Raw genomic sequence first — 16,388 nt, forward strand, 5'->3', positions numbered from 1 at the left:
ACATGGGCAAGAGGCTCTCTCCCACACTGCTGGCAGGACTGAGAATTGACACATTCTTTCTACAAGGCCAAGGGGAAAATGTATCAAAGTTGAATGTGAAAACCCTGAAAACAGCTGTTTAACTTCCTGAAATTGATGCTAAGAAAGTAACTGAACAAGTCCTGAAATTGATGCTAAGAAAGTAACTGAACAAGTCCTGAAATTGATGCTAAGAAAGTAACTGAACAAGTGTAAACATTCTTATGAACAAAGGTGTTTATTCTAGCTTTTTAATTTTTTTGTAACAGTGGAAAACTGGAAACAACTTGAAAGACCAGGAGTAAAGTTTGGCTGAATAAATTAGGCTCCACACTTGGAATGGAATGCTATGCTTTTAAAACTCTGGGAGTGCTTTCAGATCATTGGGCCTAACCAGACAAATGAAGAGTGGCCCCTCTAGAAAAGGGCTTAGAAGACCACCGGTCCACCAGGGCTTCTGTGTTGTCTGTGACTCCCAATGTGCTGTGTCTATCAGCGTGGTCCTCCCCTTCATCTGGCAAAACTCTTGTCAAATTTCTAGTATCATCTCCCCTGGCACTCCCTCGGGACAGCTTTCTCTGACTCCACTAAAGGTCATTCCTTACAGCTTAGGTAGTACTTTTCATTGTAACTTCTTGTCTAATTATCTGTCCTCCCCAGGAGGCTTATAACCCCTGTGCAGAGCACAGGGAGTTTTCAATACCTTGGTACAGAATCCAGGCACACTCTCACCTCACGTATTTGCCCTGGCTATTGTAACTCTTCCTCTAGATATCCCTGTGCCTTGACTCCCCACCATGTTCAAGTATTTGCTCAGATGGCACCTCATCCTGAACAGCCCATTTAAAACTGCACACCTGGGCTTCCCTGGTGGCTCAGCGGTTGGGAATCCGCCTGCCAATGCAGGGGACACGGGTTCGAGCCCTGGTCTGGGAGGATCCCACATGCCGCGGAGCAACTGGGCCCGTGAGCCACAGCTACTGAGCCTGCGCGTCTGGAGCCTGTGCTCCGCAACAAGAGAGGCTGCGATGGTGAGAGGCCCGCGCACCGCGATGAAGAGTGGACCCCGCTCACCACAACTAGAGGAAGCCCTCGCACAGAAACGAAGACCCAACACAGCCAAAAATAAATAAATTAAAAAAAAAACTGCACACCTGCACCCCCCAAAATAGAATACTTAGGAATAAACCTGACCAAGGAGGTGAAAGACATACGTTGAGAACTATAAAACATTAATAAAGAAAACTGAAGATGATTCAAAGAAATGGAAAGATATCCCATGCTCTTGGACTGGAAGAATGAATATTGTTAAAATGGCCATACTACCCAAAGCAATCTACAGATTTAATGCAATCCCTATAAAATTATCCATGACATTCTTCACAGAAGTAGAACAAATAATCCTAAAATTTATATGGAACCACAAAAGACCCAGAATTGCCAAAGCAATCCTGAAGAAGAAGAACAAAGCAGGTGGCATAACCCTCCCAGACGTCAGGCAATACTACAAAGCTACAGTAATCAAAACACTGTGGTACTGGCACAAAAACAGACATATGGATCAATGGAACAGAATAGAGAGCTCGGAAATAAACCCACACACCTATAGTCAATTAACCTTTTGACAAAGGAGGCAAGAATATACAATGGGAAAAAGACAGTCTCTTCAGCAAGTGGTGTTGGGAAAGCTGGACAGCCACATGTAAATCAATGAAGTTAGAACACACCCTCTCATCATACACAAAAATACACTCAAAATGGCTTAAAGACAGCATAAGACATGACACCATAAAACTCCTAGAAGAGATCATAGGCAAAACATTCTCTGACATAAATCGTACCAATGTTTTCTTAGGTGACCCTCCCAAGGCAATAGAAATAAAAACAAAAATAAACAAATGGGACCTAATCAAACTTACAAGCTCTGCACAGCAAAGGAAACCATAAGCAAAACAAAAAGACAACCTACAGAATGGGAAAAAATATTTGCAAATGATGCGACCGACAAGGGCTTAATTTCCAAAGTATACAAACAGCTCATACAACTCAACAAAAACAAAAAAACAAACAAAAAATGGGCAGAAGACCTAAGTAGACATTTCTCCAAAGAAAAAATACAAATGGCCAATAGGCACATGAAAAGATGCTCAACATCACTAATTATTAGAGAAATGCAAACGAAAACTACAACGAGGTACCACCTCACACCACTCAGAATGGTCATCATTAAAAACTCTACAAATAACAAATGCTGGAGAGAGTGTGGCGAAAAGGGAACCCTCCTACATTGTTGGTGGGAATGTAAGTTGGTACAGCCACTATGGAAAACAGTATGAAGCTTCCTCAGAAAACTAAAAATAGAACTACCATATGATCCAGCAATCCCACTCCTGGGCATGTATCCAGAAAAGAGGAAAACTTTAATTCAAAAAGATACATGCACCCCAATGTTTATAGTAGTACTGTTTACAATAGTCAAGACATGGAAACAACCCAAGTGCCCATTAACAGATGATTGATTTAAGAAGATGTGGTATATATATACACATACAATGGGATATTACTCAGCCATAAAAAAGAATGAAATATTGCCATTTGCAGCAACATGGATGGACCTAGAGAATATCATACGAAGTGAAGTCAGACAAAGAGAAATACTACATGATATCACTTATATGTGGAATCTAAAAAATAGTACAAATAGTACTTATTTACAAAATGGAAACAGACTCACCGACATAAAAAACAAACTTATGGTTACCAAAGGGGAAAGGGAGGGGGGAGGAATAAATTAGGAATATGGGATCAACAGATACAAACTACTGTACATAAAATAGATAAGCAACAAGGATTTACTGTGTAACACAGGGAACTATATTCAACATCTTGTGATAACCTATAATGGAAAATAATCTGAAACATATATATATAACTGAGTCACTTTGCTGTACACTTGCAACTAACACAATATTGTAAATCAACTATACTTCAATAAAAATATGTAAGACTTGCATGCATAATAAATAAATAACCTAAGATGTAAAAAAAGAGTAAAATAATGAATATTATTTTCATTCGCTATGTGTTGAACATGTCAATAATATAGTAAGAATTATTAACCCCATTTTAGAGGCAATAAATGGGTCTCAGTAAGAGACAGCAACAGGATTAAGGTGTTATATGCCAGTAAACAGATGGGAAGTCTGGCACCAAAGCCTATGAACTTTCCATCATATATCTGAAGTAGAAGTGTTGACATTAATGAGAAAAACTGTATCACAGTGGAAGATCAGTTATTGGGGCAGGGGTACCAGGAAGATATGAACATCTGATCAATTTCCTGTTCATCAAGCACAGGTTAAAGCTGTTTGAAAATCTGTAAGTAAAAGAACTTAAATTTTACTAGAGGGAACATGATAGAGGTTGATTTTAAATATCCTGAATGGACCAAGATCTAATTTAGCTCAGGGAAACATAATTGAAAATAGAATGTCTTTAGTATCACTGATCTCTGAAACTCAAGAAATGACACATAAACTTTTTCCTTCTCTGTCTGCCAGAATGCTTGGTAAAACTATTTTATTCACTAAATAATTTTAGAGTTGTTATAAAAGTAGAGTATTTAGAATGTCACAAAACTATACAAAAGATTTTACATGGTTAATATTTAAATAGCCATAAAAGTATACAGGAAGAAAAAATAAACCATAGGTGAATACTGAACATTGTGGCATCTTTCTTTTAAATCCTTTTTCTAACTTTGTGAGTGTAGATATATGCACAATTTATTGAGTAAATTTTGTTCTTTTTCTGTTAATAAGTGCAATAATTTCAAAAGTAGAAAATAAAGATTGGCAAAAAGAGAAGTAAGGGGGTGGTAAAGCCTGAGCAAATATAAAAACATACCCCCCCCAAAAAATACAAGAAATAAACACTGTGCTGTTACTGGCTGACAAATAATGATCATTAATTGTAGTAAGTATGATTATTTTCATAGACAAAGCAAAAGAATTGGTGGAAACGTTTCTGAAAATAAAATGAGGGACGTTAATGTAAAATCTGAAAGGCTTAGGAAAAGAAAATGATAAAACTCTTTTTACCATTAGAAGATACGAATGAAAGGAGAGAACTGAAGCTCAGCTAGAGGATGGTGGGTGAGCGTGGTGGATGTAGAGGAAGACATTATCATAAAATCACCCAGGCCCCAGCCACATCACAGGCTGGACCTCACAATTACAATGCAGGGATCCTCTGCCCCACTTGGCTTACTATTAAGTGCAGTAGCTCATTGGAATAAAACAAGAGTGGTGAGAGCCACGGCAGGGGTGAGTCAGGGGACAGTCAGAACACAGAGGAGGGCCCTATAATCCGCGGGGTCAGGCTTCTCACAGGGGGTCATGTGTAGGCTGTAGGACTAGTATCCTCAGCAACTGGGAGCTCAAAGGGATCAGAGCGCTGACCAATGTGAAACCTACGTACCTTACCATTGTGGTCAGAGAGCCCCAAGCTGGAGGCCCAAGAGGCAGGAGGAGCACATTTTTCCAAGTTGAAGGTCTTGAGCTGTGGTGCTGAGGTCTCAGGGGCACTGGATGCCAGTGGGGACTTCAAAACCGTCAAGTGCTGGCTCCCCAAATATCACCAATGCACCTGTTGGTATGACAATGCTGAATTTATCGCTTACCTCTGTAAGGGAGAACCCTCACCTCACAAAGCTTTGCCAGTGTTTCAGGGAGGAAAGAAAGGGCAGAATTTATTGAGAAATGAAAGCATGGTTTAAGGCAGAGGGTCTTTCAACTCTGGGGCTTGATTAGGATTGGGTAAGGATCATGATACCAACAGTCTGGGACTGAGGGAAGCTGCAAGGGGAGGATTTTGAGGAGAGGGACTTCAAGAATTTCAGAGAGCAAACTGTTGCTGCTTTCCATTGAAGAGTTGATGGATCTTTGGGGACGTTGCTGTAGTGAAGAAACTATTTGCCTGGACAGAGGAGTCCTGGAAAAGTAATGCCAACGAAGACAGTGGACTGGCAAGACACATTTATGTACATAGTATGGCGTGGTTTCGCTTCTCAGTGTCCAGGCTGAGTGTGGGGATGGACTGTTTTCTCATATACAAAACACTTTTATGAATAATTCACCTTAGGTATGCGTTTATTTGGTAGTGTCAAAATCCTTTCGTTTCTCTGAATCCCGAGGGAAGATAATACCTACTCTTATCCTGAGAAACAAACTAAATAGCTAGCTTTAACAGTCTGGTAAACCCTTTGGGTGGATTATTTTATTTAATCCTCACAAACACCTTGTGAAGTTGGTACTATTATTATCCCTATTTTATAAGAGGAGGAAACTGAGGCTCAGGGAGGTAATAATTAGCTCACAGCGATGCGGCTACAAATGCATTTTTTCGGAACGTCAACAAAAACCATCTTCAACAAAGCTGCCTTATTCTGTTCCGTTTTTGCAGAAGGGAGCTGGCATCCAGGTTCGAGATAATTATTTGACCATTCTGTCCTGTTTGGGGTCCTTCTCCCTTTGGGGAGAAAGGAGGAAGGGGTGGAGGCCGCCTCCACCTACTCCACTTTGGATCTGGGTCAGCTCCCCTCGGCATCGCCGCTTCGCCCTGGGCCAGCGGCGCGGCCATTTCCGCCGCAGACGCCTAAGCCTCTGCTTGGGCTGCCCCGCGGACCGGAAGCCACTCGCCAGTCCACGCATGCTCCGACCAGCTGGTGACAACAGCGCCGGTTTTGCCCGCTTCCGGCTACCAGGGGGCGCCACGACATAATCGCGCGTGCGGGGAGGGGTGGCGGCCACGTGGTCAGGGAGCCGAGCGCTGGGACTTAGGGGACCGCGGCTTGGAACTCGGGACGGCTGCAAGCCTGCTCAGGCCGCTTGCCTTCCTCCATCGCCTTCTTTCGCTGTGCGCGGACCACACGGTGGGACTGTAGCGGCGAAAGCGACTGAGGTCTGGGCGCAGTTATCTGTAACCTCTTGGCGACCCTGACAAGCAGACGCGTGAGTTTCCCGGGCACCAGGAGGCCCTGGGAGGAGACACCTCACCCTGACTTTGTAGCAGTTTTTGCCCGTTCCGCAACGCAAAGAAGGAGGGACTCGGTCCTAGCCTTTCCCCTAGCTCGGAGAGGTGCTGTTCCACCCCCTGGCACCTCCCCCATCGCCCTTAGATAGATGTGCTTTCCTTTAGAGTATCCCAGGGGGCGGGTCTGGAGGGGTGGAGTTAGTATCTATCAGCTGTTCTGGCAGGACATCCTTGCCTAGTAAGCACTGACCAAATTGCCAAAAAAAACCCCAAACACACAAACAAAAACCACTAACATTTTCACAGATATGCTGTAATAGAACAATTCACCTGGTTGTGAACAAGGCTTGAGAGTTGCAAGAAGTGAATTTGTTACCTGACTACAGTTTATTGCTTGGAGTAGGGGCCTGGCACACTCACACTTAAACTGGCAGACCACGGATTGTCCAGATTACACACTGGGATCACCCAACCGGAAACGCATTGTACACCTCATCACGCAATATTCAGAGAGGCTGACTTTGATGTTTCTGTCAGCACAACCCCAAACCCCAACCGACATAAATGCCTCAGAAACTTCATTTACCACAATTCTTACCAGGTCTTGTCATGGAGGAAAAAAGTTAATTTAGAGAGAAACTAAATAATGTAATTGAGGGATTTTTTTTAAAAAAGAGCCTTATACTTTGCATACCATTAAATTCACTCATTTTACGTGTACACTTGTTTTTACTAAACTTATGGAGTTGTGTAACTATCACCAGAATCCAGTTTTAGAGCATTTTTATCACCCCTCCCCAAATTCCCAAAAGACTATTTGTAGTTAATCTCTCCTCCTACCTCTAGTCCTAAGCAACCATGTAACCGTCCTCTGTCTCTATAGTTGCTTTTTCTGAACAGTTCATGTGAATGGAATCATACAATATGTGGTCTTTTGTGAATGGCTTCTTTCACTTAGCATGATGTTTTCCAGGTTCATCCATGCTGTAGCATGTATCAGTACCTCATTGCTTTTTATGGCAGAATAACATTCCATGGAATGGGTATACCGCATTTGTTTATCCATCTATCGGTTGATGGACATTTATTTCCACTTTTTGGTTATCATGGGTAATCCTATTGTGAACATTTGTGAGGACATATGTTTTCAATTCTCTTGATTTCACTGCCCTGCTTGGGTGCTGCCGTAGTGCCCTTAGCAGACCTCTGTCATAACACTTAACACACTGCCCTATAAGCTTGGGTTCATTCTCTATCTCTGCACTGGAAAGGGCAAGGACCATGTTCACTTGTTCCCTGGTCTAGGAGTGGGACTTCTGGGTCATAAGGTGACTGCATGTTGAACTTCTTTAGGAATTTCCAGACTGTTTTCTAAAGTGGCTGCACCATTTAATATTCCCGTCGGTAAATGTATGAAGGTTCCAATTTCTCCACATACTCACCAACACTTGTTTTGTCTTTTTGTTTGGCATCTCATTGTGATGTTAATTTGCCTGACTGAGTGGTATTTGGCTAGTTTCACTTCACTTTAATGAATACCTATTTTAATATTTTGATCTAGGAGCTGAAATGAATAATACATGGTCCCTCCTTTCAAGGAGCTCATATACAGTTCCTTCAGGGAGACAGGTAGAGATACAGATAATTACAGTACAGTGTGTTAAGTGTTCTGATGGAGCTGAGCAAGGGATGCTATGGGGAGCAGAGACGAGGGACACCTAACCTAGTCTGGGGGGGAGGATGGAGGAAAGTATTATTTTCTAAATTGAAGTATAGTTGATTTACAATATTATGTTAGTTTCAGGTATACAGCAAGGTGATTCAGTTATATATTTTTCAAATTCTTTTCCAATATAGGTTATTACAAGATATTGAATATAGTTCCCTGTTCTATACAGTAAGTCCTTGTTGTTTATCTATTTTATAGGTAGTAGTATGTATCTGTTAATCCCAAACTCCTAATTTATCCCTCCCCCCCTTTCCCCTTTGGTAACCATAAGTTTGTTTTCTATGTCTGTGAGTCTGTTTCTGTTTTGTATCATTTGTATCATTTTTTTTAGATTTCATATATGTGATATCATGTAATATTTGTCTTTCCCTGTTTGACTTACTTCACTTAGTATGGTATTCTCTAGGTCCATCCATGTTGCTGCAAATGGCAATGTTTCATTCTTTCTTATGGCTGAGTAATATTCCATTGTGTATATGTACCACATCTTCTTTATCCATTCGTCTGTTGATGGGCATTTAGGTTGCTTCCATGACCTGGCTATTGTAAATAGTGCTGCAATGAACATTGGGGTGCATGTGTCTTTCTGAAATATGGTTTTCTCTGGGTATATGCCCAGGAGTGGGATTACTGGGTCATATGGTAATTCTATTTTTAGTTTTTTAAGGAACCTCCATACTGTTCTCCATAGTGGCTGCACCAATTTACATTCCCACCAACAGTGCAAGAGGGTTCCCTTTTCTCTACACCCTCTCCAGCATTTATTATTTGTAGATTTTTTGATGATGGCCATTCTGACCGGTGTGAGGTGATACCTCTTTGTAGTTTTGATTTGTGTTTCTCTGATAATTAGCGATGTGGAGCAGCTTTTCATGTGCCTGTTGGCCATCTGTATGTCTTCTTTGGAGAAATGTCTACTTAGGTCTTCTGCCCATTTTTTTGATTGGGTTGTTTGTTTTTTTGATACTGAGTTGTATGAGCTGCTTGTGTATTTTGGAAATTAAGCCTTTGTTTGCAAATATTTTCTCCCAGTCCGTAGATTGTCTTTTTTGTTTTGTTATGGTTTCCTTTGCTGTGCAAAAGCTTGTAAGTTTGATTAGATCCCATTTGTTTGTTTTTGCTTTTATTTCTTTTGCCTTGGGAGACTGAATTAAGAAAACATTGCTATGATTTATGTCAGAAAATGTTTTGCCTATGTTCTCTTCTAGGAGCTTATGGTGTCATATCTTATATTTAAGACTTTAAGCCATTTTGAGTTTGTTTTTGTGTACAGGAAAGTATTAAAAAAGCCTTTTCTAGAAGGCGCTTTAATGTGCCTTGGTTTTCTTTTGTGTATTTTTATCAAAATTACACATGTACATAGTTTTAAAAAGTCAAATACTTCTACAAGGTTGGCTATTTTTAAAAAGAGGAGTCCCCAGCTTTCCTCCCCATTCCCTGCTTCCCCCAAACCAATCAGTTTCTGTTCTTTTAACTCTTTGGATATTTACCTCTATATCTTTAAATAGCAAGCATATTTTTATTTTAGAAGAAAAATTATCAGGCCCAACACAGGCCGAACAATCACCATCCTCACTTGCAGTGATTTCTCAATTGGTCAGCCCCATTTAATATATTTATTTATTTGTTTATTTATTTTTGGCTGCATTGGGTCTTCATTGCTGCACGCGGGCTTTCTCCAGTTGCAGCGAGTGGGGGCTGCTCTTCGTTGCAGTGCACGGGCTTCTCATTGCGGTGGCTTCTCTTGTTGTGGAGCACGGGCTCTAGGTGCGCAGGCTTCAGCAGTTGTGGCTCGCGGGCTCTAGAGCACAGGCTCAGTAGTTGTGACGCACGGGCTTAGTTGCTCCGTGGAATGTGGGGTCTTCCCGGACCAGGGCTCAAACCCGTGTCCCCTGCATTGGCAGGCGGATTCTTAACCACTGCGCCACCAGGGAAGTCCCAGCCCCATTTAATATTAACACATGGTTAATCGTGAAAGCCACAGTCACAGTGCAACCTACCTTACCATTTAAATGAAAGAAGACAGGCATTACCAACAGTTAGGTACCAGAATAACTGAAGTAAGACAAGATATACATTTTAAAGGAGCAGCCAAGGAGTTGTTTTCCTCATTGGTATTTTCGTACCATATAACTTCAATAAGCCAGAATCCAATTACAACTGTCAATTAGGAAGAATGTTATTTTCATTCAAACTTTCAAAGAAAAAGCCAAATCACAGACAAGCAGCATAGTATAGGACAGAGGTTGGCACACTATGACCTGGCAGCTAAGAATGTTTTTTCAGATGAACATTTACAATCAGTTTGATGATAGGGAACACTAAGTTTCAACCACAATAAAACAAAATATTATTCTTCAATTCCATTTTTTCATTAGTAGACCTGTATTACAAAACCGTATAATCAATTATTATTATATTTTGGGTTTCATCAGTAAAGAATTTATGGAAATTTTTTTCTGTCATTATATAAGTACCTACATAATATCCTCGATTTTGCTTCTTGGCCCATATGGCCTAAAATGTTTACTATCTGACCTTCACAGAAAAAGTTTGCCGACTCCTGGTTTAACAGAAGAAACCGAGAAATTGCCATGTACTTGCTGGGTGACCTTGGGAAGTCACTTTACTTCTCTGGCCTTGATTTTTATTATCTATAAAGTGAAGATAAAGGGTGGTGGGTGGATGAGATAAGCTCGAGGGTGAAAGCCCCCCATCTCCTAAGTTTTTTATTAATTACTTAATTACGCAAATATTTGATCTACTCCTGTGTACCGAGAACTGTTAAAGGCATTGAGGATACATTGGGAAACAAAATTCCTGTCCTGAAAAAAGGATACTGTTCTAAATGAAAAGAGACTTAGCTTGCAATGTGTGGTCTGAGATTGGATCTTAATTTGAACAGACTAGCTTTATAGGACATTTTGGGGAAAAGTAAGTGGATATGGATATGGATGGGTCTTAGATGAGATGAAAACTTCTTAACGTGGAATGGTGGAGGTCATTAATTGAGAAAAAGCATTATGCACATGCATTACCTCATTTTGGTAGAAAGTACATATACATATTATATATACTTAGAAAAAGATCTGGAAGGATGTATACTAAGCTGTTAACAGTGGTAATTTCTGGGTGGTAGAAATGTAATGTTTCTATTAATTTTTGTTTTCTAATTTTCCACAATGAACAAACATACACTGCTTTTGTAAAAATAAGAGATTCTTTCTAATTTAAAAAGTAATCTCTCTCTTCATGGAGCTTACATGCTAGTGCCTCTTATAAGTATTAATATTGCCAAATCTGTCACTTTTTTTCTAGGGGAACACAAGTAAGAATGGAGGGTGCTCTTCCTCCCGCCCCACCCCGAAGGTAACAAAGGATCAAGGCTTTCTCCGTGAAATAGCTGCAGAATGTACACTGAGCCTGCTGGCATTTCCCTTAGAGTTTTACTGGTAAGTAGAGCTTTCGTATACTCAAGGCTTTAGGATGGGGTGGGAATTTTGTAGGGTGGCTGGCATTAAAAAAGGAGGACTAGAGAGGCAGACGTTGGCAGTGTCCAGCTAAGCAGCGTGTCTAATCTGATAGGGGAGACAGGTTTATCTCCTCCATTGATGGACACATCAGGCTACAAAAGCCTGATGTGATCAAGCATTTGAATCATGTAACTACTACTCCTCTTATTCTTATTTTAGGCCAGGGATCTATAAACCCTGACGTCTATTGTTGTAAATAAAGTCTTATTGGAACACAGCCATACTTCTTTGTTTACTTATTGTCTATCATTGCTTTTACCCCGCAATGGCAGAGTTGAGTAATTGTGACAGATGTGAGTATATGACCCACAAAATCAAAAAAATTTACCATCTGGCCCTTTAAAAGGAAAAGTTTGTGGATCCTTGTTCTAGGCTCACCAGAAAACTGTCTTAGTAGGCAAGCCTGTGGGGAGAGAATGCCCACTTTACAGTTCAATTAATAAATTGATGTTGTAATTTATAAACTTCATTCTCTTCTGAGCTTTATTAGCATGTGTCAGTATTCCCAATTTCACATGACTCTAAGTTACTTACAAGATTGGAATTCCTTTTTTTAAATTGAAATATAGTTGACATGCAATATTATGTTAGTTTCAGTTGTACCGTAGAGTGATTTGGCATTTGCATACATTGTGAAATGATCACCATGATAAGTCTAGTAACTATCTGTCCCCATACAAAGTTATTACATGTTATGGGCCATATTCCTTATGCTGTATATTACATCTCTGTGACTTATTTATTTTATAACCGGAAGCTTGTTCCTCTTTATTCCCTTCTCCTATTTTGCTCCCACCACCCTCCTGCCCTTTGGTAACTACCTGTTTGTTTTCTGTATCTGTGAGTCTGTTTTCGTTTTGTTTATTAGATTCTACATGTAAGTGAGATCATACAGTATTTGTCTTTCTCTGTCAGACTTATTTCACTTAGCATAATATTCTCTAGGTCCATCCACGTTGCTGCAAATGGCAGAACTTCATTCTTTTTTATGGCTGAGTAATACTCCTGTGTGTGTGTGTGTGTGTGTGTGTGTGTGTGTGTGTGTGTGTCTGTGTGTGTATACACCACATCTTCTTTATCCATTCATCTGTCGATGGACACTTAGATTGCTTCCATATCTTGGCTATTGTAAATGCTGCAGTGAACATGGGCGTGCATATATCTTTTCAAATTAGAGTTTTTGTTTTCTTCACATAAATACCCAGAAGTGAAATTGCTGGATCATATGGCAGTTCTATTTTTAATTTTTTAGGCACCTCCATACTGTTTCCATAGTGGCTGCACCAGTTTACAATCCCACTCAACAGCACAAGAGGGTTCCCTTTTCTCCACAAAATGGACAAAAGTATGATGAAAAACAGTATACATGTTTATAGTCTCAAAGTATCTCCCCACAAAATGCTTATTCGTTACGAAGGGCAAAATAGTAACTTCACTGGGGAGAAACCTGGCAGACACCACATTAACCAAATGATCAGAGTTAAGATCAATAGTTGTGGAACAAACTGATACCATGTGCCTCTTGGTAGGATGCATTGAGAAGGACACAACATCACATCTGTAGTATTCTTGCCAAAACAAATAATCTAAATTGAGTCACGAGGAACCATCAGACAAACCCAAAATTGAAACCAGTCAGTATTTTTCAAAAGTGTCATGGTAATGAAAGACCAAAAAAAAAAAAAAAAAAAGACTAGTGAACTATGCCAGATTAAAGGAGCTGAAGGAGACAGGTGTGATCCTAGACTAGAAAAAGGACATTGTTGGGGCAATTGGAGAAAATCAAATAGTCTGTTGATTAGGTTATAGTGTTGTATGAATGTTAATTTCCTGATTTATAATATTGTACTGTGGTTATGGAAGATGTTAACATTTGGAGAATCTGAGTGAAGGGTATATGAGAATTCTTTGTGCTATTTTGCCACTTTTTTCATTGTCTGTACTTCCAAAATGAAAAGTTGAAAATGAAGCATGAGGGACTTCCCTGGTGGTCCAGTGGCTAAGACTCCGTGCTCCCAATGCAGGGGGCCCGGGTTTGATCCCTGGTCAGGGACTAGATCCCACATGCCACAACTAAGAGTTCGCATGCCTCAACTACAGATCCCACACGCAGCAATGAAGATGCCACATGCCACAACTAAGACCCGGCACAGCCAAATAAATAAATAATAAATAAATAATAAATAAATTTAAAAAAAAGAAAATGAAACATGAGTTATTTACCTCACCCCCAAATATCCCTAGGTGATCTGACTGCCGTGTGCAGCGTGGCTTACAGAGGCGCCAGAGTGTAAGTGGGGGGACCAGTCAGGAGACTGTGGCACTAGACCAGGGGAGAGATGATGGTGGCTCAGACTAGGGGGATGGCAGTGGAAATTGAGAGGGGTGGATGGATTCAGCATGCATTTTGGCGTCTCCACAGGAAGGACATTGCACAGGAGGGAATAGAAGGGAGACCAGCCTCATTTGAAAAGGATGTTCTCTGCACATTACCTTCAGATAAAATATAGAACAGAATAGACCCTGCATGTCTATATGGGCTTTTTCATTGGTTTTGTGGATTCTAAATCCTCTAGCATGGAAGCTGGACCATTTATCATGGAGATTGTATTTTATCTTTTTTTTCTTCTATAGTTTTTAATAGTGTTCCTCTCACCCAAGGAAAAACAAGGAAAGGAGCTTTCTTTGTTTACCTGCTGTGTCTACCTCTGCCAAGGAGTTTTCTCTTGAGAATCCCTCTCTGCTCTTTTTAAGAAAGAGTTTGAATTCTGTGTTGTCACTCAAATTGTGACCTTTACAGGGTCCTGTTTGGTCAACTTGGGTTTCCACATGATGTGCCCTTCCCTACATTTACGCTCAATAAAAATTCGTCTGTTTTTCAAGGCTCAGCTCAAGAACCACCTCCTCCAAGTTGTCTTCCTGGATTTACTCAGCCTAAAGTAATCCTTTTTCCTAGGTAAGTCATAGCTCTTAGTTTATTCCTTTTATTTAGCCCCCATTCACTCTTTCACAGTTATACTCATTGCTTTGTACTTATTTGTTTATTTTGTTTGTTTGTTTGTTTTGGCTGAGTGGCATGTGGGATCTTAGTTCCCCGACCAGGGATTGAACCTGTGCCTCCTGTAGTAGAATCGTGGAGTCTTAACCACTGGACCACCAGGGAAGCCCCTGTACTTATTTGTATTCATGACTTACCTCCTCTACCAGATTTTAAATTCCTTGAGGGAAGGGTACTTAGGTTGTTCGACTTTAAATATTTTCTTTCTCATCATCAGATGCAAAAGAAGTTCAGCAGTAAAATAAGTTGATAAGTTCCCCCATGTACCTTGAATCTAATCTTTAGTTTCTCTTGTTTCTAGTAAGGACTTTTCCTGTGAAATGCTGGAGTCACTCCTTTGTCTCCAGCGATCTCCTTTGTAACTTAAAGCCTGTTTTCTATGATTTTCTTTGCCATTGCTTTAATGGAGCTGCTTCCACCAGGGGGAGCTCCTTACTATAGCTAGGTCAATTTTTTTTTCTTTAGAGGCAAAAGAAAGGAGACTTCATCAGGCAAAATATCAAAGCAATGGGAAAACAAATAGTAGGAAGTAGGAACTGCACATAACATCTCTTGGGACTTGACTTGGTCTCAGCACCAGTTGGCCCAAATGCCATTTCACTTGTTATATTGGGTTTTGGTATGATTCTGGCCCATGTGTAAAGATTTCCCTCTTCCCAATCTTTTATTTCTTCTACAGATATATACTGAGCATATGCTTTGTGTCAGATATTGTTATAGATGCTGAGGCTTCATCTGTGAACAAGACCGACCAAGTCTCTGACCTCATGGAGCTTATTTCATATGTGGGCAACAGATAATAAGTAAGTTAGATATATAATAATATGTAGTATATTAGATAGGGATAAGTGCTAAAAAGAACAAATAATGCAAGGTCTTGAAGGCCATTGTAAGAACTTTGGTTTTTACTGTGAGTGAGATGGGAAGCAGTGGGGGATTTTGAGTAAGAATGATGTGATCTGACATGTTTTAAAAGGATCACTCTTGTTTTTTGGATAATACATTATGTTTAAGGGGATAAGCTTGAGCCAGGCTGGTACAGTGGAATTTGGGAGAAGTTGTTGGATTTGGGGGTATATCTTGAAGGTGGAGCCAATTGGATTTGCTAACAGATCAGATGTGGGATGTGAATGAGGAATCAAGGAAAACAGGGTCACCATGTTACATAACACCAATAGCATTGCATAAAATGTGGCTCGTGCCCTCTGGAGTTGTATAACACAGTGTTTCTGTTCGAGACGATGCCAAGGTTTTCATCCTGAGCAGCTGGAAGGATGGAGTTGCCACTAACTGCAGTGATAAAGACTGTGGGTAGACAAGGTTGGGAGTATATCGGAAGTTGACTTTGGGATATGTTGAATTTCAGATGCCAGTTAGACATCTAAGTGGAGGTGAGGAGTGAGCTGTGGGATGTATGAGCCTGGCACTCACAGGCGTGGTGAGGGCTGGAGATAAACATTCTTGAGTCATAGGCATCTAGATAGTATTTAAAGCTGTGAGATGGATGAAATCACTGGGAGTGAGGAGAGTTAAGAGAAGGGGACCACGGACCCTGCCCTGGGGCAACTCCCACAGCCAGAGGTTAGGCAGACAATGAGGAGCCCGCAAAGGGGACTGACAAGGAGTGGCCAGGAAGATGGAAGGAAAACCAGAAGAGGATGGTGCCCCGGAAGCCGCGTGAAGAAGGTGCTTCCGGGAAGAGGGGATGATCAGCTGTGAGAAGTGCTTCTGGTTGGCCAAGCAAGATGAGGACCGAGAATATTCGGTGGACTCTAGCAACATAGAGGCCAGTAGTGGCCTGGATAAAAGCCTTTTCAGTGGACAAAAGCTTGATTGGAGTGGGTTCAAGGGAGAAAGGGAAGAGAAAAATTGTACACGGGGAATATAGACAAATCTTTTGAAGAGTTTTGCTGTCACGAAGAGGAGGGAGATGAGGCAGTAACTGGAATGGTGTGTGGGAGAGGGGGTCAAAAGAAGGTATCAGAATGGGAGAAATAGAGCCCAGAGGTAAACCCCT

At 40.8% G+C, this 16,388-nt stretch overlaps 1 long non-coding RNA gene across 8 annotated transcripts in view; it reads left to right on the forward strand.

The window, feature by feature from the left end:
* The first annotated feature begins 5,841 nt into the window (after positions 1 to 5,841).
* The window catches only part of LOC132356827 (uncharacterized), a 90,947-nt gene continuing 80,400 nt past the window's right edge, over positions 5,842 to 16,388 (forward strand). For 6 of the 8 annotated variants that reach the window (XR_009500110.1, XR_009500111.1, XR_009500112.1 and 3 more), the window contains exons 1-4: positions 5,842 to 6,029; positions 11,099 to 11,232; positions 14,197 to 14,269; positions 15,051 to 15,174. This is a non-coding gene — a long non-coding RNA (uncharacterized LOC132356827). Of the gene's footprint in view, positions 6,030 to 7,908; positions 7,949 to 11,098; positions 11,233 to 14,196; positions 14,270 to 15,050; positions 15,175 to 16,388 lie in introns of all 8 variants that reach the window. The other 2 variants (XR_009500117.1, XR_009500116.1) reach the window with 2 other exon arrangements.

Source organism: Balaenoptera ricei, chromosome X (genome assembly GCF_028023285.1).
Source record: "Balaenoptera ricei isolate mBalRic1 chromosome X, mBalRic1.hap2, whole genome shotgun sequence".
NCBI classification, from domain to species: domain Eukaryota; kingdom Metazoa; phylum Chordata; class Mammalia; order Artiodactyla; family Balaenopteridae; genus Balaenoptera; species Balaenoptera ricei.